The sequence below is a fragment of the Mastigoproctus giganteus genome, chromosome 13 (assembly GCF_048544385.1).
Source record: "Mastigoproctus giganteus isolate SK-2022 chromosome 13, ASM4854438v1, whole genome shotgun sequence".
Classification (NCBI taxonomy): Eukaryota; Metazoa; Arthropoda; class Arachnida; order Uropygi; family Thelyphonidae; genus Mastigoproctus; species Mastigoproctus giganteus.
In genome coordinates this window covers 59,595,761-59,621,624 of record NC_143587.1, presented here as the reverse complement: position 1 = coordinate 59,621,624, position 25,864 = coordinate 59,595,761, and the positions used below count along the sequence as shown (strand labels likewise).

Below are 25,864 nucleotides of genomic sequence, written 5' to 3'. Positions count from 1 at the left end.
TCTACAGACCAGGAGATCCAATCTGTTATTCCCTGAAATTTTATATTTGTGTTCCCTGATTCATGTGTCACCTATGAGGGAGAACAGACCTTCATTCATTTTATGCAACCCCCTTCAGCACCATATTGGCCCATCCAGGGTCCTGAGCTGGATATCATCATTCTTCGCTTTCTTTGTGATTTTCTCTCTCTCTCTCTCTCTCTCTCTCTCTCTCTCTCTCTCTCTCTCTCTCTCTCTTAGGGTAACTCAGAAAATTTTTTTGTCTGGCACAGCATAAGCCTCAGGCTTCCTTGTACCATATGGCTAACAATAATATACATCTCAATCGGATCTTCCCTTAAATGTCTAGCTGTCAAACTTTGTCCACACTTTCCAAGCCATTCTGCATGTGTACAACTGTATTTCTTGACCTGAATTTAACTCACAGAAAATGCACTGCCTAAATCTTAAGAACGACAAGTGTGATTTGATTGATTTTGGTAGTTGTTGGCGCATCGGCTTCTGTGGCCATATTGCACCTCCCAAGGTTTTTGCAGTACTTTGATCCAAGCCCGAGGCGGGAATCGAACCCGCGATCTTTGGGTTGCCGGGCAGGTACTTTACCCACTCGGCTAGCCCGGTCGGCCGACAAGTGTGCACGTCATTTTGCTTCTTGCAGTTGGTAAAAAGAAAAACTGAAATCTGCCCGCATATCCGAAGTGCCTGTAAATCCGTACTTGTCCATCTATCATAACTGATAATCTCCACCATGTCAAACATCGAACCGGAAAATGAGGGAAGAATATCGACTGTTCCCCCCTAACGTATTTACACGTGTTTATCTGATAATATTGGTCAAAGTAACTCTTGCACATATCTCAAGAGTTCTTATCTGTTACCCCAACTGGACATATTATCTAGATGTTCTGGATGCAGAAACGTTTCAAGTGAGCGGGTAGCTAATGCCAGGGAAGAGAGCCTAAAAAACTTCAAGAGTTGTGTTAGGATAGTTAAATATACAAGAATGGTAAGTCTTAATTGTTTATATAGTAATGTTAGAAGTATTGTCAATAACATGAGCGAATTCGAACTGCTGGTTAAAACAAGTAACGCGGACATAATAGGGCTTACGAAAACGTGGTGTCACCTGGAGATAAGGGATGATGAGTTTCAGTATGGCTTGTATAATGTATTTAGTCAAGGATAGGGTAGATAGAAGGGGTGGTGGGGTAATGCTTCTTATCAGAAGCAGCTTGAGTGCAACGTTAACTTTCCCGGATACAGACATTTCAAGTGCTAGTATAGAATCTGTATGGTGTGAGATAGTTGGAAACAAAGGTATAATGCGAGTAGGCGTAATCTACAGACCAGGCGATTGTGAAGATTATGACAATAGCCTCTACATGCAAATAGAATGGGCAAGTAAGTGTCAATGTCTTATTATGGGTGATTTCAATTTGCCTCTAATTGATTGGAGTAAATGGGAAGGAAACTCGACATGGGGAACAAAATTTTTAAATCAACTAGATGACTGTTATTTGTATCAACATGTCAGGGAAAGTACTAGAAAAAAGAATATCCTAGGCCTCATCAGTACCCATGAATCAGATGGCATAACAGGGCTGACAGTAGAGGAACCAGTAGCAGGAAGTGATCACGGAGTTCTACGGTGGATGATGATGAGAGAGGTAGCAGTAGTAAAAGGCAAAGGAATGAATTTTAATTTCAGAAAAGGAAATTACGATGCCTTAAGGTACTACATGGCCTCTATTAACTGGGTAGATATTGCACAGAGGATGAATACAATTGAACTGTGGTATGCTTTTAAAACATTAATCACAGATGCCTTCAATGTGTATTTACCATTAAAAAAATACTCCACGAGGAGGGATCCAAGTTAGATGAATAGTGAAGTTGCCACATTACTAGAGCAGAAAAAGGTGGCATGGAAAGGTTACAGAGCAATAAAAGGTACTGAAGCCTATAACAGCTACAAGATGATCTGTAATAGAGCCACAGAAAAGGTTCGACAGGCAAAGGCAGGTTATGAGAAATCGCTAGCAAACAGAGCAAAGAGGGGGGGGGGATAAGGAATTCTTCACATATATAAATGCCAAGAAGAGAAGGACAAATCAGATCGGACCTTTACGTAAGGGAAAGGGGATAGTATTAACTAAACCAGCTGCCGTTGCAGATGAACTCAACAATTATTTTGCACCGATATTTACAAATGAAAAACTTTTTGTGTCAATGGGAAATTCTGGGAGCGAAGTTGAAAAATATGTAATTAATGATATTGAAATTTTGCAAGATTATTTAATGAAAAAACTTTCGAGCCTACAGGCCAGTAAGGCTCCTGGAGTTGATGAAATATACCCTATAATCTTAAGGGAGGCGGCAAGTGAGTGCATTGAACTATTGAGGCTAATTATGTGAGCATCACTAGACTCTGGGGAGATTCCGTTGGATTGGAACCTGTCAGTCTGACTTCATTGGTAAGGAAAATCATGGAGGCAATGATCAAGGGTGGAATTCAGGACATTTGGATCGAATTGAAATTCTCAAGGAAACTCAGCATGGTTTTGTAAAGGGAAAATCATGTTTAACAAATCTGGTTCGCTATTTTGAAAGGGTCACTCACGAGCTGGATTTAGGGAATAATTTTAACATTGTTTATTTAGATTTCAGGAAAGCTTTTTTTTTTTTTTTTATGTGAACCCCAAACACGAGAGGTATTAGAACCTATAGTACTTAGTACCGTAGGCGCCTCAGTTGCCAGGTGGGAAGGAGCAGCAGTGCGTAGCACAAGCTTCTTGATTAGACCGGGATTCGAGCCCGTCACCACCAAATACGGAGGATGCAGAAAGGTTAGGGAATGACCACCGCATATTCCGGAGCAATATGGCCTTAGTTGCTAATGCTCCTAAAAACAAAATAACAAACAAACAAACTTAGTACCGTGCTTGGGTTGGAGGTTGAGAAGATGAAAGAAGATATTTGTTGACACTGGACTTGAACTTCTGTAGATTGTAATTTTCAGGAAATATATATGAAGGAAGGTTGTTCCAGAAAACGGCAGTTGAATGAATAAATGAGGAAGATGAAAACTCGGTTCTGTGGGTTTGAAGTTGGACAGTAAATGGATGTTGGCTGGTGGCGGCACGTGTTCGGACTGTTTTGAAAGAGAGAGTGGGAATTATAGAAGCCAATTCAGAAGAACAATGCTCATGAAAGTATCTGTAGAAGAGACATGCAGAAGAAACAGTACATCTATGAGAAAGCGAGTGGAGAGATTCTGTTAGAGATGAATCATTAATTAACCTAACTGCCCTCTTCTGATTGGAATCAAAAAGCCTGAGAGAGGTGTTGGCAGCACCACCCCAGATGTGGGAACAATATTCCATGGCAGGGCAGATTTGCGATTTATACAGAGTGGGCAGCTGTTTGGAAGAAAAGTAACGCCGAGAGCGAAAGAGAAAACCAAATTTTTTAGATGCAGGGGGAAGCAATATTTGTAATGTGCTTGTGCCAAGAGAGATTAGAAGTCAGGGTAATCCCCAAAAGAGATATATCATTTTGCCTAGAAATCGCAGTGTCACTAAAGATAAGCATAGGAGCAGAAGAATCCTTTTGCGAGATATAAGACAAGACTGAGTTTTAGAAGGGTTGAAATCAACTAAGTTGTCTTTGCCCCACTGGAGAATTACCTGAAGATCGGCATTTAAGGAATTGGTAGCAGATTTTCGAGAAGTTGAAGCTGATTGAGCAGGACAAGGTTTCTCAAAATGGAAAGTGGAATGCAATGTGCTATCATCGGCAAAACTATGGATAGGATTTTCAGTCAATCGCAGAAGGTCATTAATATACAAGAGGAAAAGAGTGGGGAAAAGAACTGAACCTTGGGAGAAAGTTAGAAGACAGAGAGCCATCTACCATCACCCTCAGTGAGCGATCAGAGAGAAAACTGGATAACCAATTACTAAAAACAGTTGGCAAACCATAAGATGGAAACTTGTTTAGAAGACCTTTATGTCAAACACAATCAAAAGCCTTTGAGATGTCAAGAGCAACTACTTGTGTTTCACCGAACCTTTCCATTGAATTAGTCCATAAATGGGTAACATAAGCCAGAATATCACCAGTGGATCGATACTGACGGAATCCATACTGGCGATCGTTGAGCAGACGGAAGGTTTCGAGATAGTTTAAGAGTTGGCAGTTAATTGATTTCTCCATTACTTTAGAAACAGTAGAAGTAATTGCAATGGGACGATAATTGGATGTGCGGGATTTGTCACCCTTTTTAGGAACTAGCTGGATATGGGCAAATTTCCAAGCAGAAGAAAAAAACCTTTGGAAAAAGAAAGTGAAAAAAGGCGGCAAAGAATAGGAGTAAGTTCAGGAGCACAGGTTTTGAGAACAAGTGGAGAAATACCATCAGGACCTGGAGCTTTTTTAGCATCAAGATTCATCAAAATCATTCTGATATCCTTTTGACAGAAGACCACAGGAGGCACTGAATGGAGCATGGTGAGAGGTGTTTTACCAAGATCATTAATACATGAGCTGGAAGAAAACTGGGATGCTAGCAGGTCAGCTTTATCCTTGGCTGAAGTGACAACAGAACCATCTGGTTTGGACAGAGGTGGGAGCAGAGATGGGCAAAAGTTGCGGCCAATAGCTTTGGCAAGAGACCAGAATGCTCGGCTACCATTAGGGCAAGAAGCAAGTTTTCTACTCTTAGCCTGTTCAAACTCCAGTTTGGACTGATTAATAACTGCTTTACAATTGTTGCGAGCTTTGGTGTAGGCAGAAAATGAAACTGAAGAATTAAAAACAAGCCAATTACAATATACAACATTCTTCTCTTGAACAGCCTTAGCACATTTATTGGAAAACCACTGGTACAAGGTTTAGATAAAGGACCAGATTTTAAAGTTGAGTGTGGGATAAAGGATTCCATTCCGGCAAGAATAATTTCACTGACACGATATGAGCAAACATTGACATCAGAAGTTTTGAAACAGTAATCGGACCAAGGAAAAGAAGAAAAGAAGTCTCGCAGGTCATCCCATTTTGCATTCTTGTAATGCCAAACAACACGAGATTGTGAATAGCCAAGAGATAAAGGTTCCATTGGAGAAGAGACAATCACCAAGTTGTGATCTGAAGTGCCTAAAGGACTTGTCACTTCAACCGTGTACTTAGAAGGGTTGTTTGTGAGAAAAAGATCAAGCGTATTGGCTGTACGATTAGGATTGTCCGGTATTCTTGTAGGTAAATGAACCATCTGTGCTAGGTCATTAGTAATTGCAACAGCCTCAGCATCTCGACCAGCTGGGTCGATGTGACTAGAAAACGAAAGCCAGCTGGAGTTGTGAACATTAAAATCACCAAGGAAAATTACCTCACTGTTATGAAAGTTTGGCTGGAGAAAGTCAAGTTGCAAAGAGAGGAAGTCAAAGAGCTCCAAGTGATTAGTGGAGTTGGGAGAATGGTAGAGACAACAGATGAATTTGACACAATGAGGTAGAAAGATTTTCAGCATTAGCATTAGTAGAGGCATATTGATGCAAGAAACAAGCTTATGCAGCATCAGCTAAAAAAAAAAAAAAAAACGCTCCCATTTCACCCTCCCTTTGTTCCAAATACCTGTCTAGCTGAGCTTTAAATTTATTTAGGCTATCAACTTCCACAACAAAGGATGGACTTCTGTTCCACGAACCAACTACCTGCTGGCTAAAGGCAAAATTCCACACATCTATCCTACATAGTGATTCAGAAATGAATCACTTATAAGTTTATCAAGTGGAAATCTGCTATACACCAATGGAAACAGTGAAAGGAGTGAAGGTGGAGTTGGGTTTCTGGTCCATAAAGATTTTAAAAACAACATTTTGGAATTCAAAAGTACATCACTAAGGGTGTCAAGACTAATATTCACGATTTCTAAGAGGTACAAGCTAAAGATTATAATGATTTATGCACCAACATCGAGCCATGATGATGAAGAGGTTGAAGAAATGTACACTGAAATTCAGAGTCTTCTAGATGAGCAGAAAACCTACTACACTATTATTATGGGGACTTCAATGCTAAGGTTGGAAAAAGGCAAAACAGCGCAGAAAGAGGAACTATAGGAAATTTTGGAATTGGTGAAAGAAATAAAAGAGGTGAAAGACTTGTGGAGTTTGCAGAATCTCAAGGACTGTCAGTAATGAACACTTTTTTCAAGAAAAGGGTGAACAGAAAGTGGACATGGAAGAGTCCAAATGGATTAACAACTAATGAAATCGACTTCATCCTCACTAACAGAAGATATATTGTGAATGATGTTACCGTCCTGAATAAGGTAAATGTTGGAAGTGATCACAGAATGGTAAGATGTACACTTGATATAGATGAAGGAAAGGAAAAAACTGACTCGAGTAAATAATACAAAGGTCTTTGAAATAACAGAGGAGGAGAAAAAGCAGTATGTACTGGAACTTAAGAACAAGTTTGAGCTTCTGCAGACTGCTCAGGACCAAGATATCGACGAGGAATACTACAACTTTCTGAAAGTGATAAAGCCCAAGAAACCTATAGGGAAACAGAAATCCAAAGAAGAAAAATTAGTCAAGAAACATTTGTCATGATGAACCAAAGACGACAAATGAAGAGCAAGAAAAACACTGACAGGGAGAAAATTGAGTATACTGAGTTATGCAAAGCCATTAGAAAGAGACTCAGAGAGGACATAAGAAGATTTAACACAAGAAACGTAGAACAAGCATTAAGGGAAAACAAAGGATTTAAATCAGCAGCCATGAGCAGTAATACAGAAAGACAAATGATACTGAAACTGAAGAATAGCGATGGTGTACTTATAAACAGCAGAGAAGGCATAATTCAAATAGCAGAAGACTACTATAGAGAATTATACAAGGAGCGAGGGAATGATACCAGCAGTGGGGAATATGGATTGCAAAGTAGCAACACATACGACATACCCGATATTCTTCCTGATGAGGTAGAACATGCATTCAAGAAAATGAAGAATCGGAAAGCCCTGGGGGAAGATGAAGTTACTGTAGAATTGTTAAAATTGGGAGGAAGAGACATAACACAAAAACTGGCAAGGCTCTTCACAAAGTGCATTAGAAAAGGTGTGATGCCTAAGCAGTGGAATAATGCAATCATAGTTTTGCTGCATAAGAAAGGAGATAAATCAGAAATTGGAAATTATAGACCAATTAGCTTGTTATCCCATATCTACAAGTTGTTCACAAGGGTCATTACTAACAGATTAGAAAGAATACTTGATGAGAATCAACCGAAAGAGCAAGCTGGCTTTAGGACAGGATTCTCAACTATGGATCACCTTCATGTAATATCACAGCTGATGGAGAAAGCAAATGAATATAAAACACCATTATGCCTGGCATTTGTGGATTATGAAAAGGCATTTGACTCCATACAGCATAAGGCAATGTTTCGGGCACTGGAAAGACAAGGCATAGATACTCCATATATTATGATTTTGAAGAAAATATATGAGAGTGCTACATCCTTTATTAGACTAGACAAAGACAGTAGCAAATTTAAAATCGAGAAAGGAGTTCGACAAGGAGACACAATATCTCCGAAGCTGTTTACTGCTGCCCTTGAGGAAGCTTTCAGAAGATTAGACTGGTCGCAGAAAGGAGTCAATGTGAACGGAGAGTACCTAAACCATTTACGATTTGCAGATGACATTGTGGTCATAAGCCACGACCCCAAAGAATTAGAGGAAAATCTTAATCAGTTATGCACAGTTAGTAAGGATTTTGGACTAAAGATGAATATGGCTAAAACAAAAGTAATGATGAACAAGTATGCCACAGAAAGGGAAATAATGATTGAAGGAGCAGTAATTGAAAAGGTGGAGTCATATACTTATCTGGGACAAGTTATTAGCTGTAATAATGATAAATGGCTGGAAGTCAAGAGAAGAATAAATTTTGGATGGATAGCATTCAGGAAATATAGTCACATACTGAAGAGCAATATCCCAGTTTGTCTGAAACGTAAAATAATGAATCAATGTATACTCCCCACCATGACTTATGGAAGTGAAACTTGGGCATTCACCAAAAGAATGGAAGAGAAGCTAAGAACTACACAGCGAAGAATGGAAATGAATTATATTGGGAATCAGACTGTTAGATAAGAAGAGAAACACATGGATTAGGCAGCAAACTCAAGTAAAGGACATTCTTATCAAAACTAAAGAACTAAAATGGTCTTGGGCAGGACACATAGCTCAAAGACATGATGACAGATGGACTAAGAAAATAACAGAATGGTACCCAAGAGGAGCTAGAAGAAAACCTGGAAGACAAAGGCGGAGATGGATAGATGAAATTCTGCTCCAATTTGTTCAGCAGTCTTCCATGTACAAACAGTATCAAAAGCCTTTCTAAGATCCAAATATATGATATCAAAATTATTCTTCTTTGCATCCAGTTCCTTTGTTATAGCTTGGACCCATGCTGTGTCCAAGCTATAACTGAAGTCTTGTCTAGATGATCCTGCAATGCTTCTGAAACCAGTGCCTCCGTGAATTTCCCTAGAACAGAAGTTAAACTAACAGGTCTGTAATTACCTGTGCCTCCCTTTGATCTTCCTTTGTGGATTGGGTTCATATTTGCATATCTCCAGTCCATGGGTACCTGGAGATATGCAAATATGACTCTCATAATTATGGCTAAGGGTTTGCGTACTTGCTTTGCTGCCTCCTTTATAACTGGATAGATTCTATCCATCCCATTTGCCTTTCTTATGTTTATCTTCAACAATTTCTCCTCCACTTTACTCTCAGTTATTACAAGATTATCTAGCTTATTGCCATAGTTTACTACACATCTGGCATTCCCTTCCCTGAATAACTCATGTGTGAATGTAGATGCAAAATATTCATTTAATTTGTTAGCTACCGGAGCAGGATCATCAACAGTTGAGTCGTCGATATCAAGTGGACCAATCTGATTCATCCCCATCTTTCTGGAATTTACATAAGTTTAGAACTCTTTGCTGTTTTTCTTTGTATCCTTTGGAAAAGATTTCTCATAATCTGCCTTTGCCTACCTAACCTCCTTTGTGACTTGGTTACAGACAGCTTATATCTATCATAGGCTTCTGTGTCACCTGTTAATTTAATGCATGAAGAATCACTACTGATAATCAGATCAAGAGTATTACTCCCTCTAGTTGCCTCTCGAACATGCTGCTGTAGAAACAGTCATCCAATAAATCCACAATTTTATTTATTTATTTATTTCGTATGATGTGATCAATACACGAAGGAACCAGTTCTTTCTTGCTTCCTTCGTGTATCGTGGCCGGGATATCCAACCAACCGGTTGGTTCGGCACCATCGTGATATCCAGTCCGAGGCAGGAATCGAACCTGCGACTTTTGGGTTGCCAGGCAGACACTTTACCTACCCGGCTAGCCCGGTCGGCCACAAAAGCGTTGATAGTGTGCGAGCGACCAACCAAAAAATTCCAGTCAATCTCTGGGAAATTGAAATCCCCCATTATAAGACACTCTGATTTACTGGCTCACTCTATTTCTCTGCACAATTGCTCATTATACTCATCACATTCGTTAGCCCTATAACACACACCTGCTCTCATTTTCCTTTCCCAGTGCTTATGTCACACCAAACAGACTCAACATTTCACTGTCCACCAACATCAATTGGATGCATTCCTTAGATTTTGTGTGTTTCTTAACTAACAGCATAACATCTCTATCCTTCCTGTACACATTGTACTCCCGATATCCCAATTCTGCACTGCTTATGTCTGTGTGACACCACGTCTCTAATATCCCAACAATATCTACCTTTGATGTCTTGACTAGCACTTTAAGCTCATCAAATTTATTAACTATACTCCTAGCATTAGTGTACATGAACGTATACATGCAACTGTTCCTACTCATACTTACCCAAACACAGCCCATGTATTTACTTGTTGCACTATGACTCCCAGCAGTTCTGGAAATCCCCATTGCTTTGCTTTCCAGTCTGCTGCTCATTTCAATAGAAGCAGTGCAAGAATCACTTTCACTTCTGCCAGCGGCTACTGTTAATCAATTGGTCCGTGTATCCCCCCTCCAAGCTAGCAGTTTTCCAACCCACCTAACTCTGCCTCTATAGCATCAGCAAATATTCTTGCACCCTTTCTATTTAAGTGTATCCCATCTCTGTAGAAGCATTCTCTCCTGTTACCAACCACAGACCAGGCTGAGAAAAATTCTTCCCCTTGAGCCTTGCACAATCTCTCCAGGGCCGAATTGATCGGCAAGGCTCTCATCATATACCCCTCTTACCGTGTCTCGGCAGAATTGCAGATATTTTCAAATTCAACCATGCCTCACGCCTTTTTTTCAGCATTGACTTGTAAAGTATCAAAACATCAGCAAAGTATGTAAAGTAAACTGTGTAAAGTATCAGCATTGAATTGTAAAGTATTATCAAAAGCCTTTCTAAGATCCAAATATGTGATATCAAAATTATTCCCTGCATCCAGTTCCTTTGTGACCACATCATAGTATCCAATCAAATTGGTCAGACAAGACTTCCCCTTAACAAAACCATGCTGTGTCCGTGCTGTAACTGAAGTCTTGTCTAGATGATCCTGCAGTGCTTCTTTAAACAGTGCAACCATTAATTTTCCTGGAACAGAAGTTAAACTAACAGGTCTGTAATTACCCTTGTCTCTCTTGTGGATTGGGGTCACATTTGCACTTCTCCAGTCCATGGGTACCTCCCCTGAGTCCAGGGAAGCTCTCATAATTATGGCTAAGGGTTTGCTTACTTGCTTTGCTGCCTCGTTTAATATAACTGGATGTTTATTTTCAACAATTTCTCCTCCACTTTGCTCTCAGTTATTACAAGATTATCTAGCTAACTGCCAGAGTTTAAATTAACCTCTGGCATTCCCCTCCCTGAATAACTCCTCATGTGTGAATGCAGATGCAAAATACTCATTTAGTTTATTAGCTACCTGAGAAGCATCAACAATTGAACCATCGATAAGAAGTGATTCATCCCTTTCCTTCTAGATTTTACATAAATTTAGAACTCTTTGCTGTTTTTCTTTGCATCCTTTGCCAAAGATGTCTTATAATCTGCCTTTACCTGCCTAAACTCCTTTGTTACAGACCAGCTTATATCTTTCATAGGCTTCCGTACCCATTAATTTATATATATCCCATGCATTTTCTTCTCTGCCATATTGCTCATTAGTTCATCTGACATCCATGTAGGCCTAAACCTTGAACAATATTTCTTAGTTGATATGAAAAGCCTAGTAGCTTCCAAAGTCAATTTTCTGAATGCTTCCTATTCTGAATTTGCTGTGGGTAACATCATCAGTTGGTTCCACTGTATAGAATTTAAATACTGTCTCAGACCACCATAGTCACCTTTACAAAAGCAAAAACCCTTCTCTTTAACCTTGATGGTAGTTACCTCTTTGAGTGGGCACCTCCGTTGCCAGGTGGGAAGGAGCAGCAGTGCGTAGCACACGCTTCTTGATTAGACCGGGGTTCGAGCCCGTCACCACCAAATACGGAGGATACGGAAAGGTCAGGGATAGACCACGCTTATCCTGGAGCAATATGGCCTTAGTTGCTAATGCTCCTAAAAACCAAATATCAAACAAACCTGTTTGAGTAAATCCTACTTCAGCACACTTTTATTACTGCCACCTGGTGGTTCCTTTATCTGCAGATTCTTAATGCATGAAGAATCACTACTGATAATCAGATCAAGAGTAGTACTCCCTCTAGTTGCCTCCCAAACATGCTGCTGCTGTAGAAAACAATCATCCAATAAATCCACAAAAGCCTTGGTAGTGTGTGAGTAACCAACCCACAAATTGCAGTCAATATCTGGGAAATCCCCAATTATAAGACACTCTGATTTACTGGCCCACTCTATTTCCTGTACAGTTGTTTATTATACTCATCAGAGTCATTAGGCCTATAACACACTCCTACTCTCAAATTTGATTTTCCAGTGCTTATGTCACACCAAACTGACTCGACACTGCACTGTCCAGCCATGTCGACTGGCTGTACTTCTTTGGATTTTATGTGTTTCTTAAGGGTATGTTTGCCAGAGGCAAAGGCTGATGATGTGCTAGAGCAGATATCATCTTTTAAGGGCACAAAGGGTGATACTGCTGTACACGTTGGCACTAATGATATTAAGAGTAGGAGACTGGCAGAATTACTTAACAAGTACAGGTCACTGTTGAAAAAAAAGCCGTGAATTAGGGTTGAATTTGAAAGTGTCTGCAATTCTGCTCAGATACGATAGGAGGGAGTATATGATGAGAGCCTTGTCGATCAATTCGACCCTGAAAAGATTGTGCAAAGCTCAAGGGGTAGAATTTTTTCAGCCTAGTGTGTACTTGTTAACATGAGAGACTCCTTCTACAGGGACAACTCCTTCTAAAGGGTGCAAGAATATTTGCTGATGCTATCGAAGCAGTGTTAAGTGGGTTGGAAAACTGCCAGCTTGGGAGGATACAAGGACTAATAGATTAACAGTAGCCACTGGCAGAGGTGAAAGTGATTCTTGCACTGCTTCTATTGGAATGAGTAGCAGCCTGGAATTTCAGGATGCAGGGTATTTCAGAGACTGCTGGGAGTCATTGCGGTACAAGTAAACACAGGTGCATGTATACTTGCATGTACACCAATGCCAGGAGTTTGATAAATAAATTTGATGAATTTGAGGTATTGCTCAAAGTATCAAAGGCGGATATTGTTGGGATATCAGAGACGTGGTGTCACACAGATATAAGGAATGCAGAACTGGAATTTGGTGAGTACAATGTGTACAGGAAAGATAGACAAGATAGGAAGGGAGGAGAGATTATACTATTAGTTAAGAAGGTAGGTGGTAGATGACTCTCCTAGGTGGTAGATGACTCTCATCAACCGGTGAAATACCACCACTTTGCTTATTGGAGGCTTGAAATGGTGGAACCCATGTTTAGTCTCTAGAGCTAAGTTCCGGTCAACCTTTCCCTATCTCTTCCATCATGCAGTATGATTGATGACTTTTGAGGTTATGATGAACATCGTGGCGAGATCCAATATTCCTTACATTTCGAGGGTACAGCTCTAAAACGGTGTTCGCAGGCCGGCCGCTAGTTAGTACACCGGACTGAACCTATTGGTAACTCTCTAGGAAGCTTCCGGATCAGCTAGTGTATAATCTTGCTGCCTCTACTCTGCCAGATAGTGACTGGAGGGAGTCCGAGTAGTGTGTATGCGGCGAGCATTGTCGAGGCCACGTTATGTCAAGGATCTGGGTATATTCTTACCACATGTACGCCATATCCAATAATTTCATTAGTTCATACAGCATGTCCCACCTACTTTTTCTTACTATTGAATACACCATGAATTGTCAAACTAATAGAGCAAGCTTATCTGCAATAAAATCTAATCCTCCCAAGGACTTCTAATTCATTTCACAAATATACGTGGTCTCAATTCTAATCTCAACGATGTCCATTTCCACTTGCAGTCTGCCAAACCCCATGTACTTTTTCTGACAGAATCTCAGTTATCGGTTGATTCATCTACTGCTCATCTCAGATGCCCAAATTATTCGCTGTATGATTCCTTTCGCCTCAAAGGTGGTACTTGTGCATATGTCCGTTCTAATATTCCCTGTCAGAGACTTGGCAATTTGGAATCTCCTCTTTTCGATCTTCTCTGGCTTAAAATCTCTCTACCTCATTGTGTCAAATTCATCTGTTGTCTCTACCGTTCTCCCAACTCCACTAATCACTTGGAGCTCTTTTACTTCCTCTCTTTGCAACTTGACTTTCTCCAGTCCAACTTTCCTAACAGTGAAGTAATTTTTCTTGGTGATTTTAATGTTCACAACTCCAGCTGGCTTCCGTTTTCTAGTCACACCGACCCAGCAGGTCGAGATGCTGAGGCTTTTGCAATTACCAATGACCTAGCACAGATTGTTCATTTACCTACAAGAATACCGGACAATCCGAATCATACAGCCAATACGCTTGATCTTTTTCTCACAAACAACCCTTCTAAGTACACGGTCGAAGTGAGAGGTCCTTTAGGCACTTCAGATCACAACTTGGTGATTGTCTCTTCTCCAATGGAACCTTTATCTCATGGCTATTCCCAACTACGTGTTGTTTGGCATTACAAGAATGCAAAATGGGATGACCTGCGAGACTTCTTTACTTCTTTTCCTTGGTCGGATTACTGTTTCAAAACTTCTGATGTCAACATTTGCTCAGATCGTGTCAGTGAAATTATTCTTGCAGGAATGGAATCCTTTATCCCACACTCCACTTTAAAATCTCGTCCTTTATCTAAACCTTGGTTTTCCAATAAATGTGCTAGGGCTGTCCAAGAGAAGAATGTTGCATATCGTAATTGGCTTGTTTCTAATTCTTCAGTTTCATTTTCTGCCTACACCAAAGCTCGCAACAGTTGTAAAGCAGTTATTAACCAGTCCAAACTAGAGTTTGAACAGGCTAAGAGTAGAAAACTTGCTTCTTGCCCTAATGGTAGCCGAGCATTCTTGTCTCTTGCCAAAGCTATTGGCCGCAACTTTTGCCCATCTTTGCTCCCACCTCTGTCCAAACCAGATGGTTCTGTTGCCACTTCAGCCAAGGATAAAGCTGACCTGCTAGCATCCCATTTTTCTTCCAGCTCATGTATTAATGATCTTGGTAAAACACCTCCCACCATTCCCAACACGCTCCATTCACTGCCTCCTGTGGTCTTCCGTCAAAAGGATATCAGAAGGATTTTGATGAATCTTGATGCTAAGAAAGCTCCAGGTCCTGATGGTATTTCTCCACTTGTTCTCAAAACCTGTGCTCCTGAACTTACTCCTATTCTTTGCCGCCTTTTTTCACTTTCTTATTCCAAAAGTGTTTTTCCTTCTGCTTGGAAATTTGCTCATATCCAGCCAGTTCCTAAAAAGGGTGACAAATCCCTCCCATCCAATTATCGTCCCATTGCAATTACTTCTACTGTTTCTAAAGTAATGGAGAAATCAATTAACCGCCAACTCTTAAACTACCTAGAAACCTTCCGTCTGATCAACGATCACCAGTATGGATTCCGTCAGTGTCGATCCACTGGAGATATTCTGGCTTATGTTACCCATTTATGGACTAATTCAATGGAAAAGTTCGGTGAAACACAAGTAGTTGCTCTTGACATCTCAAAGGCTTTTGATCGTGTTTGGCATAAAGGTCTTCTAAACAAGCTTCCATCTTATGGTTTGCCAACTGTTTTTAGTAATTGGTTATCCAGTTTTCTCTCTGATCGCTCACTGAGGGTGATGGTAGATGGCTCTCTGTCTTCTAACTTCTCCACTAATGCCGGTGTCCCCCAAGGTTCAGTTCTTTCCCCCACTCTTTTCCTCTTGTATATCAATGACCTTCTTCCATTGACTGGAAATCCTATCCATAGTTTTGCCGATGATAGCACATTGCATTCAACTTTCCATTTTGAGAAACCTTGTCCTGCTCAATCACCTTCAACTTCTCGAAAATCTGCTACCAATTCCTTAAATGCCGATCTTCAGGTAATTCTCCAGTGGGGCAAAGACAACTTAGTTGATTTCAACCCTTCTAAAACTCAGTCTTGTCTTATATCTCACAAAAAGGATTCTTCTACTCCTATGCTTATCTTTAGTGACACTCCGATTTCTAGGCAAAATGATATATCTCTTTTGGGGATTACCCTGACTTCTAATCTCTCTTGGCACAAGCACATTACAAATATTGCTTCCTCTGCATCTAAAAAACTTGGTTTTCTCTTTCGCTCTCGGCGTTACTTTTCTTCCAAACAGCTGCTCACTCTGTATAAATCGCAAATCCGCCCTGCCATGGAATATTGTTCCCATATCTGGAGTGGTGCCCCCAAAACCTCTCTCCGGCTTCTTGATTCCATTCAGAAGAGGGCAGTTAGGTTAATTAATGATTCATCTCTAACAGACTCTCTCCACTCGCTTTCTCATAGACGCACTGTTTCTGCTGCATGCCTCTTCTACAGATACTTCCATGGGCACTGTTCTTCTGAATTGGCTTCTATAATTCCTGCTCTCTCTTTCAAAACAGTCCGAACACGTGCCGCCACCAGCCAACATCCATTTACTGTCCAACTTCAAACCCACAGAACCAACTTTTCATCTTCCTCATTTATTCATTCAACTGCCGTTTTCTGGAACAACCTTCCTTCATACGTATTTCCTGAAAATTACAATCTACAGAAGTTCAAGTCCAATGTCAACAAATATCTTCTTTTGTCTTCTTAACCTCAAACCCAAGCACGGTACCGAGTACTATAGGTTCTAATACCTCTCATGTTTGGGGGTTCACAAAAAAAAAAAAAAAAAAGAAACATAAAATCCAAGGCAGTCAAGCCAGTCAGCATCGCTGAACAGTGCAGTGTCGAGTCAGTTTGGTTGTGACATAAGCATTGGGAGATCAATTGAGCTGTGTCTGAATTATTGCTGCAGTCTTCTCTAGATGATCCTGCAATCCATCTTTAACCAGTGACTCCATTATTTTACCTAGAACAGAAGTTAAACTAACTGTTCTGTAATTACTCGTGTCACCCTTCGATCCCCGTTTGTGAATTGGGGATACATTTGCACATCTCTAGTCCGTGGGGACCTCCCCTGATCTATCCAGTTATATTGAAGGAGGCAGCAAAAGATGCAAACAGGCCTTTAGCCATGATTATGAGGGCATCTTTGAACTCAGGAGAGGTCCCAGTGGACTGGAGATGTGCAAATGTATCTCCATTTCACAAAGGAGGATTAAACGGTGACACTACTAATTATAGATCTGTTATTTTAACTTCTGTTCGTGTGAAAATAATGGAGTCACTGGTTAGAGAAGCACTGCAGTCTTGTCTGCAGTGCTTCTAGATATCTAGACCAGACTGCACTTATATAGATCAGACACAGCATGGGTTTGTTTAGGGGAAGTCTTCTCTGACCAATTTGATTGGATACTAAGATGTGGTCACAAAGGAACTGGATGCAAAAAATAATTTTGATATCATATACTTGGATTTTAGGAAAGATTTTGATACTGTTGTACATGGAAGACTTCTGTACAATTTCGAGCAGTATGGCATTAAGGGCAATTTGCTACAATGGATAAAGAGATGGTTGAGTGGGAGAAAACAGAGTGGTAATCAATGCACACTGCTCTTTGTGGACTAATGTTATTAGTGGTGTTCCCCAGGGGTCCGTGTTAGGCCTATAATTGTTTTCTGTATTTATCAATGGTATTGATGAAGGTATATCTGGCTTAATTTCTAAGTTTGCAGATGATATTAGCATTAGTAGAGGCATATGATGCAAGATAGTAAGCTTATGCAGCATAAACCAGAAAAAAAAGAAAAGAAAAAAAACTTCCACTTCACTCCTCCGTTCGTTCGAAATACCTGTCCAGCTGAGCCTTAAATTTATTTAGGCAATCAACTTCCACAACACGGGATGGAAGTCTGTTCCACCTACCAACTAACTACCTGCTGGCTAAAGGCAAATTTCTGCACATCTATCTTACATCTGTCTTTCCTCAATTTAAATTTATATCCTCTCAGGTGATTATTCTGAGCAAGAGGCAGAATTCCATCAGCATTGAGCATGCTCAAACCATTCAAAGCTTTATACACCTCTATCAGATGACCTCGCTGGTGCCTAGTCTCCAGACACTGTAATTTGCAAAACTTAAGCCTTTCTTCGTAAGAGCAACCCTTTGTTCCATTTACTAACCTTGTTGCCCTTCTCTGTACTCGTTCCAGCAGTTCTACATCCTTCTTTAAATGAGGCCTCCATACCTGTATACAGTACTCAAGGTGTGGCCTGACCCATTGCCTTATACAAGGGAATAATCACCCACCTCCTTATCCCTGCTAGAAAAATTCCTGTATATCATTGATAAGACACCATGAGCTACTCTTGCAGCCCGCGGCGCCTCCATAGCCAGGTGGGAAAGAGCAGCATTGCATAGCACACGCTTCTTGATTAGACCCGGGTTCGAGCCCGTCATCACCAAATACGGAGGATGCGGAAAGGTCAGGGAATGACCACCGCATATCCCGGAGCAATATGGCCTTAGTTGCTAATGCTCCTAAAAATCAAATAACAAACATAACAAACATACTCTTAAAGCCCATCTGCACGGCTCAAAGAACTTCATATCTGCCTGCACAATTACCCCCAGGTCCTTTTCATTCCCTACCACTGTCAGTGTAGTACCACAGAGTTGATACATTGCTCTGGGGCTGCGGTTTCCCATATGTAGTATTTTTCATTTGTCAATGTTAAACTTCATTTGCCACATCTCAGCCCATCTGCTCAACCTTTCCAGATCCTGTTGCAGCAGCATACCATCAGTAGTGTCCTTAACAACCCTGCCAACTTTTGTATAGTCTGCAAACTTGGACATTAAGCATGATATACCATCATCAATATTATTTATAAATACAGAACACAATAATGGTCCAAACACTGAACCCTGAGGGACTCCACTGATAACATTAGTCCACGATGGGCAGTGTCCATTGATTACCACTCTCTGTCTTCTCCCTCTCAACCACCCCTTTATCCATAGCAGCAATTTGTCTCCAATGCCACATTGCTCCAATTTGTGCAGCAGTCTTCCATGTGCAACAGTATCAAAATCCTTTCTAAGATCCAAGTATATAATATCAAAGTTATTCCCTGCATCCAGTTCTTTTGTGACTGCATCACAGTATCCAATAAAATTGGTCAGGCAAGACTTCCCCTTAACAAAACCATGCTGTGTCCGTGTTGTTACTGAAGTCTTGTCTAGATGATCTTGTAGTGCTTCTTTAACCAGTGCCTCCATTGATTTTCCTGGAACAGAAGTTAAACTCACAGGTCTATAATTACTTGTGTCAGCCTTTGATCCTCCTTTGTGAATTGGAGTTCCATTTGCACATCTCCAGTCTCTTGGTACCTCCCCTGAGTCCAAGGAAGCTCTCATAATTATGGCTAAGGGTTTGCTTACTTCCTTTGCTGCCTCCTTTAATATAACTGGTGGATCCCATCCACCCCAAGTGCCTTTCTTGTGTTTATCTTCAACAATTTCTCCTCCACTTTACTCTCAGTTATTACAAGATTATCTAGCTTACTGCCAGAGTTGAATACACCTCTGGCATTCCCCTCGCTTAATAACTCCTCATGGGTGAATGTAGATGCAAAATTTTCATTTAGATTGTTAGCTACCTGAGCAGGATCATCAAGAGTTGACCCATCGATATCAAGTGGACCAACCTGATTCATCCCTTTCCTTCTAGAGTTTACATAAGTAAAGAACTCTTTGGTATTTTTCTTTGCATCCCTTGCCAAAGATTTCTCGTAATCTGCCTTAGCCTGCTTAACCTCCTTTGTAACTTGGTTACAGATCAACTTATATCTATCATAGGCTTCTGTGTCACGTGTTAAATTATATGTTTCCCAAGCATTTTTCTTCTCTGCCATATGTCTCATTAGTTCATCTAACATCCATTTAGGCCTAAACTTTGAACAATATTTCTTAGTTGGTATGAAAAGCCTTAGTAGCTTCAAGATACGTTTTTAATATTAGTATTAGTATTAGTAACGGCCGCATGGTGCAAGAAAGCCTATGGCTTATGCTGCACCAGCCAAAAAAAAAAAAAAAAAAAAATCCGAACAAAACAATGATAAAAACAAAAAAAACAAAAAAAAAAAATAGATAAATAAAATAAATAAAAAGGAAAGGAAATTAAACCTATCATCCTATGTGCTTCCCTTACCCGAAAGTACTATCCAGATGACCTTTGAATTTCCCCAAACTGTCGGCCTCTACCACCCACGAAGGCAACTTATTCCAGTAATTTATAACTTGCTGGCTAAAATAAAACTTCCTGCAGTCCAATCTAAACATTTTCCCCCCCCGTAACTTGAATTTATGTCCCCTAGTTCTAGCATCATTTATAATCTTGAAAATTTCTTCCTCATTCATTTTACTGATGCCTCTCAGAGCCTTAAACACCTGAATCAAATCTCCTGTAAGGTGTCTAGTTTCCAAACTCTGCAACCCACATATTCGAAGTCTTTCATCATAAGGACGCCCTTTTGCCGATCTCACCAGGCGAGTTACCCTTCTTTGCACCCTTTCAAGAAGCTCGATGTCTTTCTTTAGGTGCGGTCCCCATACTTGAACACAGTATTCCAAGTGTGGTCTAACATAAGCCTTATATGATGGGATTATCACGTCCCTATCTCTACTTGCAAAAGTTCGATAAATCATCGATAGGATACCATGGGCCTTCCTTGCAACCTGTTTACAATGATCAGAGAATTTCATGTCTGACCGTATCTTAACACCCAAGTCCCTTTCCTCCAGTACTGGGTTTAGTTGAACTCCACCAAGTGAATAAGTTATTTTGGGATTACTGTTTCCCAGGAGTAATACCTTACACTTTGTTGGATTAAAGCACAGCTGCCATTTTTCTGACCATTCCTGAAGTCTATCTAGGTCTCTCTGAAGAAGCTCAGCTTGACAGTGATCATTAACTACTCTACCAATTTTAACATCATCTGCAAATTTAGACATCACACCCTCTATCCCTTCATCAATGTCGTTTATGAAAATTAAAAACAACAGTGGTTCTAATACTGATCCTTGGGGAACCCCACTTCTTACATCAACCCAATCTGAGGAATAGCCATTTATCACAACCCTCTACCTCCTGCCCTGAAGCCATCCTTCTATCCATCTAAGGATTTTCCCAGTGATTCCAACCTGTTCCAGCTTATAAAGCAACCGCTCATGTGGGACCGAGTCAAAAGCTTTGCTGAAATCTAAATAAACAATGTCGAAATTATTCCCTAAATCCAGCTCGTGAGTGACCCTTTCGAAATAGCGAACCAGATTTGCTAAACATGATTTTCCCTTTACAAAACCATGCTGAGTATCCTTGAGAATTTCAATTCGATCCAAATGATCCTGAATTCCACCCTTGATCATTGCCTCCATGATTTTCCCTACTACTGAAGTCAGACTGACAGGTCGATAATTTCCAACTTCACTTTTAGAGCCACCCTTATGTATGGGAGATACATTTGCACTTTTCCAATCCAAGGGAATCTCCCCAGAGTCTAGTGATGCTCGCATAATTAGCCTCAATGGTTCAATGCACTCGCTTGCCGCCTCTCTTAAGATTATAGGGTATATTCCATCAACTCCAGGAGCCTTACTGCTCTGTAGGCTCGAAAGTTTTTTCATTAAATAATCTTGCGAAATTTCAATATCATGAATTACATATTTTTTAACTTCGCTCCCACAATTTCCCATTGCCACAAAAGGCTTTTCATTTGTAAATATAGACGCAAAATAACTGTTGAGTTCATCTGCAACGGCAGCTGGTGTATTTATTACTATCCCATTTCCCTTATGTAAAGATCCGATCTGGTTTGTCCTGCTTTTCTTGGCATTTATATATGAGAAGAATTCTTTATCCCCCCTCTTTGCTCTGTTTGCTAGTGATTTCTCATAAACTGCCTTTGCCTGTCGAACCTTTTCTGTGGCTCTATTACACATCACTTGTAGCTGTTATAGGCTTCAGTACTTTTTTATTGCTCTGTAACCTTTCCATGCCACTTTTTTCTGCTCAAGTAATGTGGCAACTTCACTATTCATCCAACTTGGAACCCTTCTCATGGAGTATTTTTTTAATGGTATATACGCATTCAAGGCATCTGTGATTAATGTTTTAAAAGCGTACCATAGTTCAATTGTATTCATTCTCTGTGCGATATCTACCCAGTTAATAGAGGCCATGTAGTACCTTAAGGCATCGTAATTTCCTTTTCTGAAATTAAAACCCATTCCTTTGCCTTTAACTACTGCTACCTCTCTCGTCATCATCCACCTTAGAACTCCGTGATCACTTCCTGCTACTGGTTCCTCTATTGTCAGCCCTGATATGTCATCTGCTTCATGTGTGATGATGAGGTCTAGGATATTCTTTTCTCTAGTACTTTCCCTGACATGTTGATACAAATAACAGTCATGTAGTTGATTTAAAAATTTTGTGCCCCATGTCGAGTTTCCTTCCCATTTACTCCAATCAATTAGAGGTAAATTGAAATCACCCATAATAAGACATTGACGCTTACTTGCCCATTCCATTTGCATGTAGAGGCTTTTGTCATAATCTTCACAATCACCTTGTCTGTAGATTACTCCTACTCACATTATACCTTTGTTTCCAACTATCTCCTATGGATAAAGGGGTGGTTGAGGGGGAGAAGACAGAGAGTGGTAATCAATGGACACTGCTCATCGTGGACTAATGTTATTAGTGGAGTCCCTCAGGGTTCAGTATTGGGGCCTTTATTGTTTTCTGTATTTATAAATGATATTGATGATGGTATATCAGGCTTAATGTCCAAGTTTGCAGACGATACGAAGGTTGGCAGGGTTGTCAAGGACACTACTGACACTATGCTGCTGCAACAGGATTTGGAAAGGTTGAGCAGATGGGCTTCGAGGTGGCAAATGAAGTTTAACATTGACAAATGTAAAGTACTACATATGGGAAACAGCAACCCCAGAGCAACGTATCAACTCTGTGGTACTACACTGACAGTGGTAGAGAATGAAAGGGACCTGGGGGTGGTGGTGCAGGCAGATATGAAGTTCTCTGAGCAGTGCAGACGAGCTGCAAGAGTAGCTCATGGTGTATTGTCAATGATATATAGGAATTTTTCTAGCAGGGATAAGGAGGTGATTATTCCCTTGTATAAGGCAATGGTCAGGCCACACCTAGAGTACTGTATACAGGCCTGGAGGCCTCATTTCAGGAACAATGTAGAGCTGCTGGAACGAGTACAGAGAAGGGCAACTAGATTGGTGAATGGGACAAAGGGGTTCTCTTACAAAGAAAGGCTTAAGTTTTGCAAATTACAGTGTCTGGAAACTAGGCACCAGCGGGGTGATCTGATAGAGGTGTACAAAGCCTTGAATGGTTTGAGCATGCTCAATGCTGATGGGATTCTTCCTCTAGCTCAGAAAAATCACCTGAGAGGGCATAAATTCAAATTGAGGAAAGACAGATGTAGGATAGATGTGCGGAAATTTGCCTTTAGCCAGCGGGTGGTTGGTGGGTGGAACAGACTTCCATCCCTTGTCGTGGAAGTTGATAGCCTAAATAAGTTTAAGGCTCAGCTGGACAGGTATTTCGAACGAACAGAGGGGTGAAGTGGAAGTGGTTATTTTTATTTATTTATGTTACTTTTTTTTTGGCTGATGCTGCATAAGCTTGCTTTCTTGCATCAAATGCCTCTACTAATGCTAATGCTAAAATGCTAATCTCACACCATACAGATTCTATACTAGCATGTGAAATGTCTGAATCCGGGAAAGCTATCGTCGCACTCAGGCTGCTTCTGATAAGAAGCATTACCCCACCACCCCTTCTATCTAACCTATCCTTCCTAAATACATTATACAAGCCATACTGAAACTCATCATCCCAAGTTCTTTGAATGCTTCCCATTTTGAATTTGCTGTTAATAACATCACCAGTTGGTCCCACTGTATAACATTAAAAACTGTCTCAGACCATTGTAGTCGCCTTTACGAAAGCAATAACCCTTCCCTTTACCCCTGATGGTAGTTACCTCTTTGAGTAAATCCCACTTCACCACACTGTGATCACTGCCACCTATTGGTTCCTCCATCTGCAGATTCTTAATGCATGAAGAATCACTACTGATAATCAAATCAGGTGTATTACTCCCTCTAGTTGTGTCCCAAACATGCTGATGTAGAAAACAATCATCCAATAAATTCACAAAAGCCTTGCTAGTATGTGAGTGACCAACCAACAAATTCCAGTCAATATCTGGAAAATTAAAATCCCCCATTATAAAACTCTCTGATTTACTGGCCCACTCTATTTCCCTGTACAGTTTCTTATTATACTCATCGGAGTCATTAGGCCTATAGCACACTCCTACTCTCAATTTTGATCTCCCAGTGCTTATTTTACACCAAACTGACTCGACACTGCACTGTCCAGCGATGTCAACTGGCTTCACTTCGTTGGATTTTATGTGTTTCTTAACTAATAGCATAACCCCTCCTCCCTTCCTATCCTGTCTATCCTTTCTGTAGATGTCGTACTCCCCAAATTCCAGTTCTGCATTTCTTATATCTGGGTCACACCACATCTCTGATATCCCAACAATATCTGCCTTTGATGCTTTGAACAATACCTCAAATTCATCAAATTTATTTACCAAACTCCTAGCATTGGTGTACACGCAAGTATACATGCACCTGTTCTTTTTCTTAGCTACCCTAACACAACCCATGTGTTCACTTGTACCGCAATGACTCCCTGCAGTCTCTGAAATATCCTGCATCTTCTTTTCCAGGCTTCTACTCATTCCAATAGAAGAATGACTTTCACCTGTGCCAGTGGCTACTGCTAATCTATTAGTCCTTGTACCCCCCCAAGCTAACAGTTTTCCGACCCACCTAACACTGTCTTGATAGCATCAGCAAATATTCTTGCACCCTTTCTATTTAAGTGTATCCCATCTCTGTAGAAGCAGTCCCATATGAATGCTAGTAGGGTTGTTAATAAGAGTAAGCTACTGCAACACAATCTGGAAAAGTTGAGCAGATGGGCTGAGAGATGGCAACTGAAATTTAACATTGAGAAATGAAAAGTGCTGCATTACAGTAACCCCAGAGTAACATACTAACTGTGCAGTACTCTGCTCAGGGTAGTGGAGAATTAAAAAGACATGGGGGTAATTGTGCAGTCAGATATGAAGTTTTCTGAGCAGTGCAGACAGGTTGCAAGAGTAGTTCATGGGGTCTTGTCAATAATATATAGGAATTTTGCTAGCAATGATAAGGAAGTGATTATCCCCTTTTATAAGGCAACTGTCAGGCCACACCTTGAGTACAGCATACAGGTCTGGGGGCCTCATTTTAGGAAAGATATAGTGCTGCTGGAACAAGTACAGAGAAGGGCAACAAGATTAGCGAATGGAACGAAGGGTTGCCCTTACGAAGAAAGGCTTAAATTTTGCAAATTACAGTGTCTGGAGACTAGGCACCTGCAAGGTTATCTGATTGAGGTGTATAAAGCCTTGAATGCTTTGAGCATGTTCAATGCTGATGGGATTCTTCCTCTTGCTCAGAATTATCACCTGATAAGGCATAAATTCAAATTGAGGAAAGACAGATGTAGGATAGATGTGTGGAAATTTGCCTTTAGCTAGCAGGTGGTTGATTGTTGGAACAAACTTCCATCTGTTATTTTGGAAGTTGACTGTTTAAATAAATTCAGGGCTTAACTAGACAAACCGTTTGAGTGAATGGATTGGGTGAAACGGGAAGGGTTTTTTTTTTTTTTTGGCTGATGCTATATAAGCTTGCTTTCTTGTACCATTTGCATTTGCTAATGCTAAATAATATCATAAATAACACTTCTCTGCATTATGTTTTTTTAGTCAACCATCTTGGGATGCTGTTGTGGTTTTATTTGTTATTATTTCTAGAAAACAGAATGAATGATAATATTACCTCTAGGAAATGGATGAACTAGCTGACAATAATTTTACATGTCGAAAAATGTGAGCTTCACCCGTGAGATTCCATATGCCTAAGAAAACATCAAGTTGAGAAAAAAAGGGGCTTGTTGTGGTACATCTATCCGGCTGGTTCATGCAACTACTCTGCAAAAAGCCATAAAATATCGCAAAAATAACTTGTACAAATTACTTGTAAAAAATAACAATAAAATATCACAA

At 40.3% G+C, this 25,864-nt stretch overlaps 1 protein-coding gene across 3 annotated transcripts in view; it reads left to right on the top strand.

Moving 5' to 3' along the window:
* LOC150076090 (cationic amino acid transporter 2-like) overlaps positions 1-25,864 on the top strand; it is a 259,400-nt gene that overhangs the window by 221,590 nt on the left and 11,946 nt on the right. The gene's annotated exons all lie outside the window — the stretch shown is intronic.